We start from the raw sequence: 19,915 nt of genomic DNA on the forward strand, positions 1-19,915 counted from the left end.
TGACACCTGTGGGCACCTCTGCCTTGGGCACAATTCCTGCATGTGTGAGATGTGAGTGAGCAGAATAAATACGATGGCGCTCCCTCCCTGTGCTCAGTGGTAACTTTTGTGTACAAAACCTCCTGAGTTTAACCGTGAGCATCTCAGGATCACAGGCGATGGAGAAGTCAAGTGTTGGACTCCCTGCAGGCCACCGAGTGCCAGGGGGTTGGGATCAGCCAGGTTCTGGTCCCCCGAGCTGCTGTGCGTGGCTGAAGCTTCATTGCTTTCTGTGCAGCAGCAGCCCTGTCTCTGGGCGTGGAAATGATGCGTGGGGAATTTTGACTCAACATTTCAAGAACCAAATTAAGGACCAAATTGAATTTAATTGGTACTTATTGTCATATATGTCATTTAAGAACCAAGTAAATGAAAAAGATTTTTTCCCCCTATCCCTAGAAAGATAAAAACTAAATTTTAGCAGTTCACAGTACAGTATACAATGGGCTTTTGAAACAAATTGCCCCTATTTCTCAATTAACTCATAATTTATTTAAATGTTGGTGGTGGGCCCATTATAGTAAATGATCTGAGGACTTTTTCTTTAATACAAAAGACTGTTGGAAATAAAACAAGATTTAAGCATTTAGAAAAATGAAGAATTCCTTATGCCAATCAGAATGTTTTCCTTGAATACAACTACCCAAAACTTGAGAAGAACAAATCAATCTGTGAAATGAGAGAAACTCATGCTTTACAAAGGTAGAAGAAGAAATTATGCATAAAAGCCATTATAAAGTTTTTCAGGTATGTGAAAAATATAGATTATAGTACAGTGAACATTTGTGTACCACCCAACAGAAGAAATAAAACCAAAAAAAAAAAATACACTCCACAAGGTGCTTCTTTCTTATTAAAATACTTTCCTTTTCCATAGAAATTGCCACCTCCTAACTCTGATGTGATTATTTCCATGTATTAAAAATATATTTTAAGGGGTAGCACGCTCGCCTGGCATGCGTGCGGCCCGGGTTCGATCCTCAGCACCACATACCAACAAAGATGTTGTGTCTGCCAAAAAACTAAAAAAAAAAAAAAAAAAATTAAAAAAAATATTTTTTTAATATATACATGTCTATACATTTATATGTGTGTTACTCAGCTTTCCATTACTATAATAAATACCTGACATAATCAACTTAATAAAGAGAAAAGGTAGCTGGGTATGGTGGTGCACACCTGTAATTCCAACTACTTGGGAGGCTGAGGCAGGAAGATTTCAAATTCAAGGCCAGCCTTAGTTACTTAGGGAGACCCTGTCTCAGAATAAAAATAGTGAAGTGCTGTAGCTGCTGTAGCAGCTCAGTGGCGGATCATCTCTGAATTCAATCCCTCAGTACCAAAGAAAAAGAGAGGGGCAGGCGGAGAGAGAAAAAGAGAGAAAGGGGGTGGGGAGAAATGAAATGGTTTATTTTGGCTCTTAATTTGGGGGGATTGGCCCTGTTGCTTTTGGGGCTGTGATGAGGCAGTAGGTCATGACTGAAATCTGTACTGGAGCAAATCTGTTCATCCCATGGCAGAGAAGCACAGAGGAAGAGAAAGGGATTCGGGTCCTGTTACCCCTTTGAGGTCATACCCCAGTGACCCAAAAGATCCCCCACTAGCATCACATTGAAAGTTCTTATCACCTCCCAACAGTGCAAACTGGGAACCAAACCTTTACCCCATGAGCCTTTGGGGAACATTCCAGAGCCAAGCTACAGCAGTGCATCTGCACATAAAGTATGATGTCGTTTCAGTACTTTCAACCATTTTTATACATGGTATCACCAATAGAATCTGCAGCTTGTCCTTTTAGGTCAGCTTTATATTCTGATGTTGATTTCTGTAGCTGTAGTCCTTTCATTTTAACTGTAATAAGAAGGTATTGATTTATTTGTTCTTCTGTCTGTAGAAATTTTGCTATTACTGTAGTGCTGCAGTGAATAGCTTAGTTCATATTTCAGTGCACACATAGGAGAATTTCTTTAATGTATCTACTCAAGATGAGAGTTGCTATATCCGAAGGTATGCGTGTTTCTCCTGGATGCTGCTAGCTGGTTCTCCAGGTTAGTTGTACTGATTTATACTCTTTTTGGTAAGGAATAAATCTTGTTGCTGGTTTCCTTGCTCTGTCTATGTGTTGCTAGAATTTAAAACTTTGCTTATACGATAGATGTAAAATAATATCTCATTTTTTTCTTTAAAATGTGTTATTATTTTTTTATTATTATGCTACTGGGATTGATCCTGGGGGTGCCATATATCTGAGCTACATCCTGAGCTGTTTCTAATTTTCATTTTGAGACAGGGTCTTGCTAAGTTACTGAGGCTGGTCTTGAACTTGTGATCCTCCTGAGTCACTGGGATTACAGGTGTGCACCACCACGAATGGTTTAAATTCATTTTATTGAGACATAATTTATATAAAATACATTGCACCCATTTCAAAATATACAGTTTGGTGATATTTGACCAATGTATATACCAATATGATTACCATCCCAGTCAGATACGAAATTGCCTTATTGCCCTAGGTAGCCACTGATTTCTGTCACTGTAGGTTAGTTTTGTCTTTTTGTTTTCTTGGTACCAGGGATTGAACCAAGGGACACTTTACCACTGAACCACATCCCCAGCCTTGTTTACTTCTTATTTTGATACAGGGTTTGTCTAGGTTGTTTTTGCCCTTGTTAATTTAGTGATACTGGCTTTGAACTTGGGGTCCTCTTGCCTTAGCCTCCTGAGCTGCTGTGATCATAGGCGTGTGCCACCAGCTAGCATCATGTTTTTAAAAATTCATCCATATGCTGTTTGTGTCATTGGTTTATTCTTTTTTTAATTGTGATATAATTAACATAATAATTTTTACCATTTTATTTTATTTTTACTTATTTTTAACTTTTTTGAGAAGGCTTCTTGCTGTATTATCCAGGCTGGTCTCAGACTCGTGGACTCATGAGATCCTCTTGTGTTCATAAATAGCTGGGGACTTACAGGCATGCACCACCAATACTGGGGAAATTTTCTATTTTACTTATATGCATTTTTTTAAAGATTGCTGTGATTTTTATTCAATTTTAAATCCTGATTACAACAAAAGCAGTGAGAATGAACCTTTACAAAGATTGCAAAATTATGACATCATTGTGAAAATTTACCATTGTAGGCATACAGTTGGTGGTTTTTGCTATATTCTCTCTCTCTCTCTTATTTATTTTTTGTGATGCTGGGGATTGAACCAGGACCTTGTGCATGTGAGTGTATTCTCTGTATGGTGCAGTCATCATTCCTGTTCAAGAACGTTTTCATCATCCCCAAAAGAAACAACCCCCTTAGCAGTCATTTTCCTTTCCCCCTCCTCCCTCCATCCCCTGACAGCTGTTTATCTATTTTCTGCCTCTCTGGATTTGCTTAGTCTGGAGGTTTCATATGAATTCAGTTATACAATGTAGAGCCTTTTATCTCTGGCTTTTTTCACTTAGCATGATACTTTAAAAATTCATCTCTGTTGTATTTTGTTCCTTTTATGATTGAATAATTATCGTATGATTACACCACATTTTGTTTATCCATTTCTCTTTTTTTGACTATTCTGACTGTTGGGAACATTCATGTTCAATTTTTTTTTTTTTATATTAGGGCTTGAACCCAGGGGTGCTTAGCCACTGAGTCACATCCCCAACCCTTTTTATTTTTCCTTTTGAGATAGGGCTTTTCTCAGTTGCTTAGACCTCACTAAATTGCTGAAGCTGGCTTTGAATTTGGGATCCTTCTATTTCAGCCTCACCTGTGGCTGGCATTACAGGTGTGTGCCACTGTACCCCGCTCATGTCCAAATTTCTGTGTGAATACGTTTTCATTTGTCTTGGTTAGACAACTAGTAATGGAATTGCTGGATTGTATGGCAATCATATGTTTTTTTTTTTTTTTAATCATATGTTTTTTAACGTAAGTTTATTCCTCCTAATGGTATTCCATTGTATAATGTACCACCAGTTTATCATTTGTTAATCGATGGACATTTGGAGAGTTTCTTATTTTTAGTTATGAATAAACTGCTATGAGCTATGAGCATTTATTTACAAGTGTTTTTGTGGACATATTCCACTGCTTCACCCACCCTTAAATAAACACCTAGGAGTAGAATTGTTGGATCATAGGTAGATATATGTTCAGTTTGTTTTCCAGTACTGGGGATTGAGCCCAGAGCCTTGCAATTGCTAGGCAAACATCCTATCACTGAGCTACATCCCCATCCCTTTTAAATTTTATTTTGAGACAAGTTGCATAGGTTGGCTTGGCCTGGAATGAGGCTGGTATGCTCCTGCCTCAGCCTCCCGAGAAAGTGGTCTTAGATGTGTGCCACAGATGTGTATTTTTTTTGCGGGGGGGGGGGGGCGGGTACTGGAGATTTAACCTCAGGGGTCCTTTACTTCTGAGCTACATCCTCAGCCATTTAAAAATTTTTTTGTTTTGAGACAGGGATTATAGGCATGCACCAACATACCCACTTGCTTTTTAAAGTATCACCGGCCTTGGGTATTTATGGGGATTGATTCCAAGACCCCAGTGATATCAAAATTTGTGGATGCTCAAGCACCTTATATAAAATGGTGTAGTATTTGCATTTGACCTATGCATATTCTTTTGTATCTTTTAAATCATCTCTAGATTAATTATGTAATACCTAATTCAATGTAAATGCTATGTAAATAGATGTTATACTCTATTGCTTATGGAATAATGACAAAGAAAAAAGTCTGTAGGGTCAGGATAGATACAATGTTTTGTTTTCTGAATATTTTTGATGTACAGTTGATTGAATCCATGGATGTGGAATTCACAGATTTGAGGGTCTACTATACTCATATGGTCTTCCAAAGTGATTGTACCATTTTAAATTCCCACCAGCAATGTATGAGAGTTTCAACTGCATCATGTCCTCTCTGCACTAGATATTATCAGTCTCTTTAATTTTAGCTTATATGGTGGGAGTGATACCTCATTGTAAGTATAATTTGCATTTTCCTGCTTAGTAGTGAAGTTGAGCATCTTTTCATATATCTTTTTTGCCATACAGATATCCTTTTTTTTTTTTTTTTTTTTTTTGGTACTAGGGGTAGAACTCTAGGGTGCTTTTACCACTGAACTAAACCCCAGCCCCTGTTTCTGTTTTATTTTGTGATAGGGTTTCACTAAATTGCTGAGGGCCTCGCTAAATTGCTAGGCTGATCTTGAACTTGCCATCATTCTACCTTAGCCTCCCAGGTTGCTGGGATTACAAGTGTGCCCCACTGTGCCCAGAGTATTGTTTTGTTTTTGTTTTTAGACAGGGTCTCACTAAGTTGTTGAGGCTAGCCTCAAACTTGTGATCCTCTTGTCTCAGCCTTCTGAGTTGCTGAAATTAGAAGCATGTGCTACTGTGTCTGGCTGGATTTCCTTTTTGTGAACTGTGTTCATAGTTTTTGTCCATTTTTCTATTTTTCTATCCCATCCTCTTCCTTTCTTTAGTACTGGGGTTTGAACTCAGGGATGCTCTACCACTGAGCTGATTCTGTATCCTTTTTTATTTTTTATTTTGAGACAGGGTCTCACCAAGTTGCTCAGACTGGCCTCATCCTTAGGATTCTTCTGCCAGAGGCACCATTCTTCTGCCTGGGAACATTTTTTTTTTCCTTAATAGTTGTTTATCCACCCTTTATACTGATTTGTAAGTTATTTGTATTGAAATATCTTTTTTTTCCCAATTGTGGGTGGACTTTTCACTTTGTTTATGATGCTTAGTGTATAGAAATTGGAGTTATTTAGTTATTTACTTATTTTTTTGGTGTCTGTGCATTATTGAGCATGTGCTCTATTATTACACCACTAGCCTCTGTGGATTTTAACAGACACACTTATCCTTATCTTCCTTTATGGCTGATGTGATTTTTAATTTAAAGAAATAACCCATGTCTCCAAGATTGTAAAAATCTGATTCAAAATAAAATTTTAAAAGGCTGGGGATGGAGCTCAGTGGAAGAGCACTTGTCTGGCATGCTCAAAGTCCTGAGTTCAATTCCCAGTATGGGGAAAAAAAGAAAGAAAGGAAGGGAATATATTTATAAAAATTTGAGTTACCCTTTACTTTTCAAGTTTGATTTTAATTATTTATTCAGTGAGGGGTTTAAAGATTTTTTTCCCCCCTCTCCATGGCTAACAGTTTCCTCAGCACTACAGAATAGTCCAATATGAATCACACTAATCTGGGGGGGCTTCATCTGCCATATATCTAGTTTCTGTGAGTATGTAAATCCTGTTTAAAGGATATTATTGACATAGTAACAAAAGTTATAAAGTACTTAAGTGTAAACCTAACAAAAGATATAGACAGATTTTTAAAAGAAAATCATACTGTAAACATACTGGACTCCTTACTCTTCATTCCTAACTGCTCCTGTTAATTTGAGCATCAATACCACACTGTCTTAATTACTATAATAATACAATCAGCTTATCAATTTCCATGAAAACCCTTCTTGGCAATTTTGATTGCAGTATGTTAATTTTTTTTGCATTAAGACTAGATTAATTTGAGACAGTTGGCATGTTTACATTAGTCTTACTATCCATGAGCATAGTATATAATTTCATTTACTCCAGTGTTCTTTAATATCTCTCAGCATGATTTTCTTTTAAAAATTTGTCTATATCTTTTTTGTTAGACTTACATTTAGGAACCTTATAACTTTTGTTGCTATTGATAATAATATCCTTTTAAAATTCTCAGTTTCTGTTTTTTTCTTTTTTTTCTTTTTGGTAGGGGAATTGAACTCAGGGGTGCTTTACTACTGAACTATGTCTCCAACCCCCTTTTTTTTTTATATTGAGAAAGGATCTCACTAAGTTCTGAGGGTCTCCCTAAATTGTTCAGGCAGGCCTCAAACTTGCCATCCTCCTGCCTCAGCCTCTCAAGCCGCTGGGATTACAGGAGTGCGCCGCTGTACCTGGCCTCCAGCCCTTTTTTGTTTTGAGACAGGGTCTCACTCAGTTGCCCAGGCTAGCTTTGAAGTTGTCATCCTCCTGCCTCAGTCTCTGGAGTAGCTAAGATTACAGGTGTGCATCACTACCCCTGGCTTGATACCAATTTTTATAAGATGATCTAGTTTTAAGAGGGGGATGGCTCTCAATATCCCTTCTAGTCTCATAATTCTCTTATTAATGAATTGCCAGTTAAATGGAAAAGGTGTAGAACCATCTGTTAATGACATATGGAGTGGGAACAGATGAAGTTTCAGGATAGGATTAAGTTTCTTGTAACATTTTTCAGGTCAGTGCGTGCATATTGGGGTGGTGTAAAGAATCAGTAAGGTTGCTGCACATGTTGGGTGAAGGGGGCCCACCTGGAATGGAGGACGGGGGCCTGGGAGGCCAGGTGCTGGTGGCTCTGGGTTTCCTTTTTTCTCACCTCTGGGAAGTTGTTTAATGAGAATCAGAACCATAGGTTTCAGCCAGACATAGTGGTGTATGCCTGTAATCCCAGAGGTGTTGGAGGCTGAGGCAGGAGGATTGCGAGTTTAAAGCCGGCTTCAGCAACTTAGCGTGGACCTAAGCAACTCAGTGAGGACCTAAGCAACTCAGTGAGACCCTGTCTCAAAATAAAATATAAAAAAGGGCTGGGGATATGGCTCAGTGTTTAAGTTCCTCTGAGTTTAATCCTTGGTACCAAAACAAAAACCATAAAAAGCCCCACAGATTTTGGGTCTCCCTATCCATCTGCCCACCTAGATCATGGTAGTCTTCTGCAAACTCAGTGCTTAACTCTGTGAAGAGACACATCCCCGATATCTGGGTCAGTCAGAGAGAGACAACACTCCTGACCCAGCCTGAGACACACAGAGCCTTCCAGGGCTAAGGCAAACAACCCCAGGCTTCTGTTAGAGGGAATGAGCATGAACACCATCTCGTTCTAATTGATTCTAGGTGGATGAAATTCTTTAGGTAATTTAGCTCCTAAAAGGTGATTTCTGTCTTTTTATCCGTTAAGAACATCAAGAGAATGGACAGAGAGGCTTTCTCTTGAAATTAGACTTTCCTGGGTGGTTTTTGTTCTCTTCACTTGTCTTTTCGTTTAGAGAAGCTCTGCCTGGCTCCTTCTGACCTTCGGGGCCTGTCTGTGGGAGGTGCAGGTAGTGGCTGAATGTCTGCCTGTGCCATCAGGCTGGGTTGTGCTCACATGCCCCTGTTCAGAGCCACAGCCGAAGGGGCCCCAGCAAACTTCTGCTGTTGATCTCTGGACCAGTTCATAACAAAGTTCTATTTGAAAGATTTCAACCTTTAGAAGAAACCTGTGGAATCCATGGCTGGGCACAATTCAGGAGCCACTTGTCAAAAGAAACGAACTTTATTTTTAGAACCACACACACCAAACAAAACAGCTCCTCAGGAAAAACCCTCAGAGCCCAACTGCCACCACCGGCTTCCCACAAGCCTCTCACCCCCACACCAGCCTCTCCACCTCCCCCAGTCCTCCTGCTCTTGAGGCCGATTGGCTGGGTCGTGTGGGCGGAGCCAAAGAAGTCCCCCAATGAGCAGCTCCGTGGTCTGAAAGGGCAGGGAAACAGCCCAATGAGCATCACCGCAGAGGAGCCAATCAGCTAGGTGTTGCTGGAGCCGCTGTGAGCCAATCATCAGCCGGCAGCTGGAAGTTTGCTGGGGCCCCTTCGGCTGTGGCTCTCAACATACTCCCAGCCAAGACTGTGCACCCCCACCGCCCGCCAGTTGCAGGGTCTTGTTGAAGTCCTCTGGCTTCTCTCTCTCATCACTTTATTTCATTTCATTCCGTTACCATTATCTCCTTCCAGTTTGGGTTCCATTTCTCTAACATCTGTCATGACCCCTGACTCACGGCACCCTCCAGCCATCCCATAAACTGCTGCCCCGTGTATATTCCCACAGCTTATGTGGCCTCCTCCCACATGCAAGTCTGGTATGGATAGCCACATGTGGAAATGCATTCTGAGTGAATGAATCACCATTTCCAAATCATCAATGGGCTCCCTTTGCTTTTAGAGCTGCAACTTGACCTTCAAAACCCTCTGCTGGCAAGCTTCCAGGTCCACACCCAGCTGCCTTTCCCAGTCTCCCCCTCTTCCCACTGTACATCTCACTGTGATCCAAGTGGGGCTGTTTCCTGAGCATCTTGAGACACAGTGCTCCCTGCTTTTCTTGATATCAGCCCCTCCTCTTGTTTTCCACTAGCATCGCTTGGCTTTTGGCTTTTATTTTGTTTTTTGAGTATTTTGAAGTTCCCTAACTAGACCGCTTCCTCTCAGTCTCTCCCCCAACAGAAATGTCTTTGCTGCAGTCCCAGTACCCCCGACTATGCCACTGATGAGCCACTAGCCTATGACTTCATCTGTAGAGTAGGGATAATACAATGGTGAGGACAAACTTGTGGGCCCTGAAGGGTAGTAATAATATACACCTAAAAGTTTTTTTCTTCCTGGGTACTAGGGATTGAACCCAGGGGTGCTCTACCACAGAGCTGTATCCCCAACCCTTTGTCGTTTGAGACAGGGTCTAATAAATTAACCAGGCTGCACTCAAACTTGCAACTCTTCTGCTTCAGCCTCCCAAATAGCTGGAATTACAGTCATGCGCCATTGTGCTTGCTTGTCTCCTTTGTATGTTGAATAGTCTTTATTCTCCACCTCAGAAGTTTATTGAAAAATAAAAAAGCCTATTATGTTGATGGTTGACTGTAACATAACAACTTCTTGCCAAGCCTGGTGGCTCATGCTTGGAATCTCAGCAACTTGGGAGGCTAAAGTAGGAGGATCACAAGTTGTTTTTTTTTTCCTTTCTTTCTTTTTATATATGACAGTGGAATGCATTACAATTCTTATTACACATATAGAGCACAGTTTTTCATATGGAGGATCACAAGTTTGAGGCTAGCCTCGGCAACTTAGCAAGACCCTGTTTCAAAATAAAAAAAAAATAATAGGGCTGGGGAGTAGCAAGCAAACAAAAAATGCTGCTTTCTGAGGTTTTAGGGTCTCTGCTAAGACATCCTAGCCACACAGAGTTTCAAGCAAGATGCTACCTCAGGCTGAATCACAGTGCACTTGACATATATTTGGGCAGAAAATGGAATTAGTTATACTAAAAGGAGTCAGAGAAGAAAAGGGTTATTTGAATTAATTGCCTGTAATTTTTTCACAGACACATTCTGATCTTGGTGAAGATCTATGCAGGATAGATGGGCCTGGTCTTCACAGACCTTGGATACCTTAGATCAGGTGCTGTGGTATTTAGATGTGCAATCAAGAACTTGGTTGTTCTTTTTTTTATATATATGTTTATTTTTCCATTTTTTAGTTGTGGATGGATAATGCCTTTATATATTTGTCTTTATGTGGTGCAGAGACTCGAACCCAGTGCCTCACACATGCTAAGCAAGTGCTCTACCACTAAGCCACAACTCCAGCCCATTGGTTGTTCTTTATAGAGGGTCCCTGGTCCCTGTTTACCAGTAACGAGAGAATGTGGATTTGGTGCTTGAGTGGCTAAAACAGAGGATGGAAAAAACAATGGGGGAAACTGGGCAGGTTTCTTGGAGGAGGGAGACAGCAGCACATTCCTGTTGTCTAAAAGGAGAGTGAAAAAAACAAGGGCAGCCCATTGGAGGTGGTTAAAAGGAACAGCAGAGTCGCAGCCGCCCCTTGAAAGCTCCAGGAGAACTGCCCAGTTCGCCGCAGCCAGCTGGATGCTTTTCTCCTTACCATTAGCCTCACCCTGCCATAGCACCCTAAAGAAATGGCCACCCAAACACAGGGGGCTAGTTTGGATCTGAAATGTCTCCCACAGGCCCATGGGTTAAAATCTTGGATCCCTAAGAGGTGTGGCCTAGTGGCACACCTTCAGGTCATTGGGGCTGGGCCCTGGAAGGGAATAATGGGACTGCAACCCTTCCTCTCTCTGTTTTTTTCAACTCCTGGCCATGAGCTTCTCACCCTGATGTGCTGCTTTGCTGAAGGCCCCCAAAATGAGGCACACCAGCCACAAGTGGAAACCTCGAAACTTTGAGACAAAAGAAACCTTTTTCTCCATCAGTTACCAGGTATTTGTTACAGTGACTGAAAGTTGACTAACGCAGCAGGAATGAGTAAACAAAATAACGTAAAGCAAGGAAACAAGAAGAGTAAGCACGCATTGGCTATGGCTACAAGAAAATGCCTACAAGCTGGGCGGTGGCACATGCCTGTAATCCCAGCAGCTCTGGAGGTTGAGGCAGGAAGATCACCAGTTCAAAGCCAGCAATGGCGAGGTGCTAAGCAACTCAGTGAGATCCTGATTCTAAAAAAAAAAAAAAAAATACAAATAATGGCTAGAATGTGGCTCAGTGGTTGAGTGCTCCTGCGTTCAATCCCTCAGAACCTTCCTCCACAAAAAAAGAAAATACATCCCAGATGGGAGTTCATGTATGACATAGTCATCAACGAGTGCGTATTACTCTCCCCTTCATTAGCTGTGGTACATGAGCATATTACTTCTCTTTGCCTCATTTATAGGAGGGGGTAATAGCAAAACCTGTCACATACAGTGTTGTGAGAATGAAATGAATTAATACACACAAGTTTAGAGAAAGCTAGCATTTGACTCAGTGCTCAATATATGTTTTTCTTTATTCTCATCAGTAGAGACTGGAAGATAAATAGATAAATGATAGAGTTCTTTTTTTCCCCTCCTTTAAGGTACGTAAGAAAAAAAAATCAGGTTTAAAAAAGATCCTACCTTTTCCTTATGTAATTGATTGTTGTGGAGAAAACTCTTATAAAGACATCAGAGAGACTTCAGGAAATAAGGTGGACATTGATGTGCAGTTTGTTGAGAATTTTTATTACACTACGTATTATTGCAGTATACTTGCCTATTAGAAATGTGATTGGAAACACTGTGCACATTTAAGCTCGGGGTAGGGTTATGGTTGGCTTTTCCTTTTGTGGTAATCCTGGGGTTGTACAGGTTGATTTCAAGCTGCTGGTAACTCGATCATGATGATTGCTCTTCTGGTTGGGCAGGGTTTTTACTCTTTCTTTAAAAGTGTTTTTTAAATTGGAACAGTAATATGTGTGCATGGTAAAGCATTTAACAGCACAAAAGGGAATAAATTTAAAAAAGTGAGTTTCCATCTAGCATCAGGCTTGAGGTTCCCTCCCTGGAGGCAGCTGGTGTTGACAGTTTCTTGAATATCTCTCATGTGTACACACACAATTTTAGCACACTGTATGCACACAATTATAGATACTATATGTACTGTTTTGCACCTTGCTAACCATGTATCTTGAAGAATGTTCCACACCAAAGCACAGTGATGTACCACATTTCTTTTTTTAAAATTTTTTTTAATATTTATTTTTTAGTTCTCGGCGGACACAACATCTTTGTTTGTATGTGGTGCTGAGGATCGAACCTGGGCCGCACGCATGCCAGGCGAGCGCGTTACCGCTTGAGCCACATCCCCAGCCCCAACATTTCTTTTCATAGTATAAGATTGAATCATATAAAATAGCTGATTTTTTTTAAAATTGTGAGAACAGCCTTTATTGGTTGCAATGGTAAATAGAAGAGAGAATATGATTATTGCTACTGGGGTGGCATCCAGAGACTTGGACACCACCCTCCAAAATGTTAATCTTTAACTGACAATTTTGTATGATTCAACCCAAAATACCTTTGAGAAATACATTTATATAATCAATCTTGTATAATCAATTTCCTATAGATAAACATTTATATATTTTTATCATTGGGTATTATAAATCATGGATCTTGTCATACATGTTCTTGTTAATATATGGGTCCATATGTAGGATAAATTTCTAGAGTATATGGTTGGGCTCCTGAAAAGTATGAAGCTTGATAGATTCCGCCAGTTGCTCTTGTAAGTGGTTTCAACAATTTGTGCTGCAGCTGGAAATGTGTAAGAATATATGTAGAATTCTTGAAAGAAGAAAGAATGAAAAAATGGAATATTCACTCTCACCTTCTGTCTAGTCCATTTCCTGTGGCTATAGCAGAATACCACAGATGAGGTTATTTATCTATCTATTTATTTTTTTGGTACTGGGGAATAAATCGGGGCACTCAACCACTGAACCACATCCCCAGCACTTTTTTGTACTTTATTTAGAGATAGGGTCTCACTGAGTTGCTACCCAGCCATTGCTGAGGCTGGCTTTGAACTGGCGATCTTCCTGCCTCAGCCTCCGGAGCTGCTGGGGTTACACCATACCCAGAAGATTGGGTAATTTATAATGAATAGAAATCTATTGGCTAATGGTTCTGGAGGCTGGGAAGTCAGAGATTGAGGGACCAGTATCTGGTAGGCACGTTCTTGCTGCCACATCCCATGGTACAAGCATCACATGGAAAGAGAGGAAAGAGAAGGGAAGAGATGCTCAGGAGGGGGTGAACCCACTCCTCTAATAATAAACCCATCCTGCGACTTGGCATTAGCCCATCTGTGAGGGTGGAGTCCTCTGGGCCTAAAGACCTCTTAGAGCTCTTTCTTCCCAGTGCCATCATAATGGCAATACAATTTCAACATGAGGTTTGGAGGGGACAAACATTTAAACCATGGCACGTTCTCTTTGTGCTCAGGAAAGCATTGAACTTATTCTTCTTTGTGTAAGAATGGCTATTAGGAGCTCAAGGATAGTGATAATAATTGTAGTAATGCTATGTTAATAATTGTAATAATAATAATAATGACAGCAACACTTTAATGAGCATTTATGTGCCAGGCAATGTTCTAAGCACCCCCCCCCTTACAGTGTGATCATGATTAAGTTGAATTCTATTGTAATTTAAGGTTTGTGTATCTTTTCTTGGTAGTGTTGGTGATTTAACGCAGGGCCATGTGCCCACTAGACACACACTCTACCACTGAGCTATGGCCCAGACCTTTTAAAATTTTACTTAGAAGCCAGGAGTGGTGGCACATGCTCCTAACAGTGACACAGGAGGCTGACACAGGAGGATCTCAAGTTCAAGACTAGCTTCTGCAACTTAGTGAAATTCTATCTCAAAAAAGAAGAAAGGGCTGGGGATGTGGCTCAGTGTTTAAGTTCTCCTGGGTTCACTCCCCAGTACCAAAAAAAAAGGAAGGAAGGATAAGAAAAATTTTTATTTAGAGACAGGGTAACGATTCTTACTAAATTGCCTGGGCTGTCCTCAAACTTGATCCTCCTGCCTCAGCCTCCCAAGTAGCTGAGATTACAGGTATGCGTCACCACACACAGCTACTTTTAGTTTTTTAAAGTCAGCTAATCAGTAAAAGTATTTACCTTTTATATATTTCTATAATTTCTTCTTTTCTATGCTGGGAATCATATCCAGGGACTTATACATGCTTGGCAAGTGCTCTGCTGAGCCACATTCCCAACCCCCATAATAATTTTCTTAGTTGTCCTCATAATATTGAATTTTATCAGATTCTGCTTGGGGTTAATGACAAGAATAATCACCTTACCTCTTTTTTTTTTTGAGGTAAAGACAGAATATAAATTAATTAATGGCAAAGTCAGCACCATTTTTTGTCCTTGATCTAGTGGGTATGTGGTTGAGCAGTCTGAAGTGGCAGATTGAGGCTCTAGTCCCCTTGAGGATGTGGATTTGAATCCCATCACTGCCCTTTCCCTGCCCTCTGGTGGTACTGGGAGGGGAGGGGAGGGGGGATAGTAGGGGATAGGAAAGGTAGCAGAATACAACAGTCACTAATATGCCATTATGTAAAAATGTGAGTGTGTAACCGATGTGATTTTGCAATTTGTATTTGGGGTAAAAATGGGAGTTCATAACCCAATTGAGTCAAATGTATGAAAGATGATATATCATGAGCTTTGTAATGTTTTGAACAACCAATAAAAAAAAAAAAGAGATTGAAACCAGGGGTGCTCTGCCACCGAGACACATCCCTAGCCCTTTTTATTTTTTAATTTTGACACAGGATCTCACTGAGGGCCTTGCTAAGTTTCTGACACTGGCCTTGAAATTGTGATCCTCCTGCCTTGGCTTCCAGAGCCACTGGGATTGACGCCACCAGAGGTACCCTAACTTTGAAAGGCCAAATAATATTTCATTGTTTGTTTATATTACATTTTCTTTATTCATTCATCCATCGATAGACATTCGGGTTGCTTCCACGTCTGGGCTATTGCAAATATTCTGTTATGTATATGGGAATACAAATGTTCCTTCAAGGCCCTGCTTTTCAATTGTTTGTATACCCAGAAGTGAGATTGCTAGATCATATGATATGTCTATTTTTAATTTTTTTTGGAAGCTTCTGTGCCATTTTGCATAATGGACGTACCATTTTACAGTCCCACCATGGCTGTGCTGTGGCCCACATCCTAGGCCTTTGCATTCTGTTGAAGTCATTTACGAGGTACTGGGCAAACATCTGCTGCATACTTGCTAAGCTAAGTGTTTGATGGATTTGGGAAGCAAGGAGAGGACATCTAAAGATGAATCAGGCAGAGAACTTTCTGGGTGATGTGAATGTTCTATATTTTAATAAATGTTTGGGGCACAGGTTATGTATTGTCGAAACTCTGTAAATGTACACTTAAGATTTGTACATTTTATTGTATATAAAATTTACATCAAGAGGAAAAAAACCTAAACTTTTGAACTCCAGTTAATGACACGCTCTGAAGTTTTAGAGGAAAGAGCACTGATGGCTGCAATTTATTTTGAACTGCATAAAAAAGGAGATTAATGGACAGATAAAGAGAATAGTTGGTGATAAGCAAGTGCAGTATATTTAAAATATTAATGAATCTATTCTCTTTGAAAGTTTTCATAATAAAATGTTGGGGGCAGAAGATGAAAAGAGAACCCAGAGGACCCTGATCTTTACCTTATGCTGCATAGTTAATGGCCTTTTGTGTCCCAGCCTCGTCTTTTGGAGGTAGTAGGAGAGCATGGAGACTGATACTGGTTAATCTGAAAGCATTTGCTCCTTACTGTAGCCTGTTTATAAACCTGAGTCATTCCCAGAAATGTCTTATGTCTTGAGGGATCAGCCAGCAATTAGTAATGGCCAATGATTGCAAGCAATGTTGAGGTCCTCCAGGACCGGCAGAAAGGGACACTTTTTTGCATCATATCTGTCTTGGTCCATTTTCTGCTGCAATACTAGAATACCAGATGGGTAATTTATAAACAATTTACTTGGCTCATGGATTCTGAGTGTGGGAAGTCCAGGGGAATAGCCCAGCAGCTGGCACAACCTTAATGCTGTGTCATGGCATGGCAGAAGGGCCAGTGAACATGTGAGAGGCAGAAAACTGGGATGATTCCCCGCCACCCTCCAGTGCTGGGAATTGAACCTAGGGTCTTGCACATGCTAGGCAAGTGCTCTGCTACTGAGCTACAACCTCAACCCAAATAAAGTTGAATTTATCCCCCCACTTTTTTTTTTTTTTTTTGGCTTCTGAGGATTGAACCAGGGATGACTCACTAATGTCCTGAGGCTAGCCTTGAACTTGCAATCCTCCTGCCTCAGCCTCCCAAGTTGCTGGGGTTTCAGGTGTGCCCAGTGAATTTATCAAGGAGCTCCCTCCCAAGATAATTAACCCACTTTCTCAGTGGATTAAGCTACATTGATCCATTCGTGAGATCAGAGCCCTCATCTCCTGATCACCTCTTAAAGTTGTCACTTCTGAGTTCTGTTAGAAAGGCAATTAAATTTCAACATGAATATCTGGAGGGGACACTCAAAACCATGGCAATAAACTAGAACACAGTTACACTTAACTGAAGTGAAGCTTTCGTAAAACTGTACTTTCATGTGCCCTGGTATTTTCTTTTTTCTTTTTCTTTTTTTTTTTTTTCAGTACTGGTGATCAAACCCAGAGCCTCACACATGCTAGGCAACTACTCTACCTGTAAGCTTTTCTAGTATTTTCCCTTTCTATTTTTGAAAAAGAAGTTTTTGATCCACTAATGAGTTAAGAATCTGTATTCTGAAAAATGCTGTTCTAACATCAACCCTGGAGACCCAGAGATTGACAGATACAATTTACCATTACAATCAGTATAAATGGACACCACTATGAAAACTATTAATATTTTCAGATGTTCCCCGTAGTTCTCAAGGCCTGTAGATCTGGGTTTCATTACCTGTGTCATCGCAGTTTCTTAGTTGTGCCAGAAAAAGATGGTTAACCTGTCTGTCTCAGTTTTGTTATCTGTAGCATGGAGATATTAGGGGAATACACACTTCACAAATTATTATTATTATTATTATTAATTATTTTTGGCATTGGAGATTGAACCCAAGGATGCTTTACCGCTGAGCTGCATCCCCAGTCCCCTCTTATTTTTTTGGGGGGGGGCGGGGTGTCGCTAAGTTGCTGAGGCTGGCCTTAAACTTAAGATCCTCCTGCCTTTGTCTCCCAAGTTGCTGGGATTACAGGTGTGTGCCATTGTCCCTGGCTTAGAGAATTCTTGAAAAGGATTTGGTGTGATGATGTCTGTACAGTGCTTCGCCTAGTGCGCAACTGAGAGGTTGCAGTAAGTTGTCACCATTTTTCTTTTCTTTCTTTTTTTTTGGTGCTGGGGATTGAACCCGGGGCCTTGGACTTACAAAATAAGCCCTCTACCAACTGAGCTATACTTCCAGCCCCGGTTGTCAACATTTTTATTAGTCATGCATTCAGGAACTTCTGTATGTGTGGACTGCAAAAGCAAGCAGACTGCACTTCCAAGGAATATGGTGTTCCTTGTTGTGTTCTTCAGTTCTTTTTTCCTGTTGGTGTTCTGTAGATGTAACCTTCAGGAGTACCCCATTGTTTCTGCAGTGCTCAGTAAACAGTACTCACTTTCAGCAGTCGTTGGTGGCACTGGCAAGAGAGCCATTTGGAAACATGGGGAGTTTGGCAGGCTGAGTGGTGTTTGTTTTTGGAGACTGCCTTGGCATCATCCTAGGTGGAAGCGATGCCTGGGGTTTCTCACTGATTCATCCCTTTGGTGTGAATTCTGAAGAAACTGCATCTGACTTGAGGGATGGGCAGGAGGAACACCTAGGACTTCATTAAAGATGTGCTTCTTTGAAATTTCCTTTCTGAGAGATTATTCCACATCATTTGAATTTCTTCCTTTTTAATCGGAACAACTTTGACTGCTGGTGGAAATACTTAGAAACCGTTCTGGTATTTTTGGTACAATTAAAAAAATTTTACTCTTATGTAATTAATAGAATCTTAGGATTTTAGAGCTGGTAGGACCCATACAACTATGCCACTTGATGGGTAAAGCTCATCCATTAGAGGGGAAAGAACACAGGACCTCTTGACATCAAGGCCAGTGCCCTTCCTTGCTCATGTTGGCTAGAGAAGAGTATGTTAGCCAGAGAGCTGGTACATTTTATTACAAGCTAGCCTAAGACAGCTATTATTATTATTATTGACTATTTATCTGAAATGCTTTGGGCCAGAAGTATTTCAGATTTTAGTTTTTGGAATATTTGTACACACACATAATAAGATCTCTTGGGAATGGGATCCAAGACCTGATAAAAACCAATTCATTTATGTTTCATATACACCTTATGCACATAACCCGAAGGTTATTTTATACAGTATTTGTAGTGAGCCTGTTTCTTGACTGCTTCATGATATCAGGTGTGGAATCTTCCACTTATAGTGTCATGTCAATGCTCAAAAAGTTTTGGATTTTGCAACATTTTAGACTTTGGATTGCAGATTGGGAATGGTCTTCTTGCAGTACATAGTGTGCTTCTGCGGTTCCCTCTGAGCACACAATTTACTACTCCCTATAGTTACCAGTTTATCACCTAGAGTAGCAAGCAATTTAGGAGTCTCTGTGGCTTAACACAACAAAGATTTACCTTTTGCTCACATATTGTGTCCAATCTGGATTAGGTGGAAAGTGTCTTTGCTCTGTTCTGCACAGTAACTCATGGACTTTGGCTGATAGGAACCCCATCGTCTTACAGCCAGCCATTTAGCATAAGTGCCTTCCAGGTTGCCATGGCAAGACAAAGAACTCACACCCACTCTTCTCTGCATCTGCCCAGAAATGCTAAGTCATTTTGTGCACTGCCCATTGGTCAGAACTTGTCACATGACCAGACTGAGTTGCAAGGGATTTAGAAATATGGATAATGCGTGGAATATTTGAGCTTTACCAGGAGAAGTGAGGCAAGGTATTAACGCTAGTTAAAGCTGTAATTTGGAAAATTGTAGCTTCCCGTTTTTTAGGTCTACCAAGTTTTATGACTCTCCCAGTTTTTTAAGCGTCCATATTCATGAAGGCCATTGGGGCAGTGACCTTTCTGGTTAGCCTGGTGAGGACAGGGAAGCTACCACCAACCACAGGGTCCATGAGCAGAGCAGCACACAATAGACCACGATAGAGGAATTGTGGGGCCAGCTGTGACGTCATTACCAGAAAGGATGTTAGATGATCTGGGCTGTGGCATGCATCCTCCTGGTTACTATGTGTGGTTAGCTGTCCCTCACCCCCCAAAAGATAAGAAGGACCTAATTCCCTGAAACTGGTGAGTGTTACTTTATATGGCAAAAGGAATTTTTAAAAATTTTATTTTATTTTAAAATTTGTTCTAATTAGTTATTCATGACTGTAGAATACATTTTGTCACATGGGACACAAATGGAGCACAACTTCTCCTTGGCTAAAGGAATTATATAGAGATGTGATTAATCTTCAGATGTTGGGGTTATCCTGGATTATCGTGGTAGGTAACTAGTGCCATCATAGCTTGTATCCTTAAAAGGAGGAGGTGGGGGAGATGTGACAGAGAAGAAGAGGAGGGGAGAGTGGGACCATGGTGACAAAGAGTGGAGTGATGTGGTCC

At 40.6% G+C, this 19,915-nt stretch overlaps 1 protein-coding gene across 2 annotated transcripts in view; it reads left to right on the plus strand.

The window, feature by feature from the left end:
• Positions 1–19,915, plus strand: part of Kcng3 (potassium voltage-gated channel modifier subfamily G member 3) — a 50,974-nt gene that overhangs the window by 14,342 nt on the left and 16,717 nt on the right. The gene's annotated exons all lie outside the window — the stretch shown is intronic.

The sequence above is a fragment of the Ictidomys tridecemlineatus genome, chromosome 12 (assembly GCF_052094955.1).
Source record: "Ictidomys tridecemlineatus isolate mIctTri1 chromosome 12, mIctTri1.hap1, whole genome shotgun sequence".
Taxonomy (NCBI): Eukaryota; Metazoa; Chordata; class Mammalia; order Rodentia; family Sciuridae; genus Ictidomys; species Ictidomys tridecemlineatus.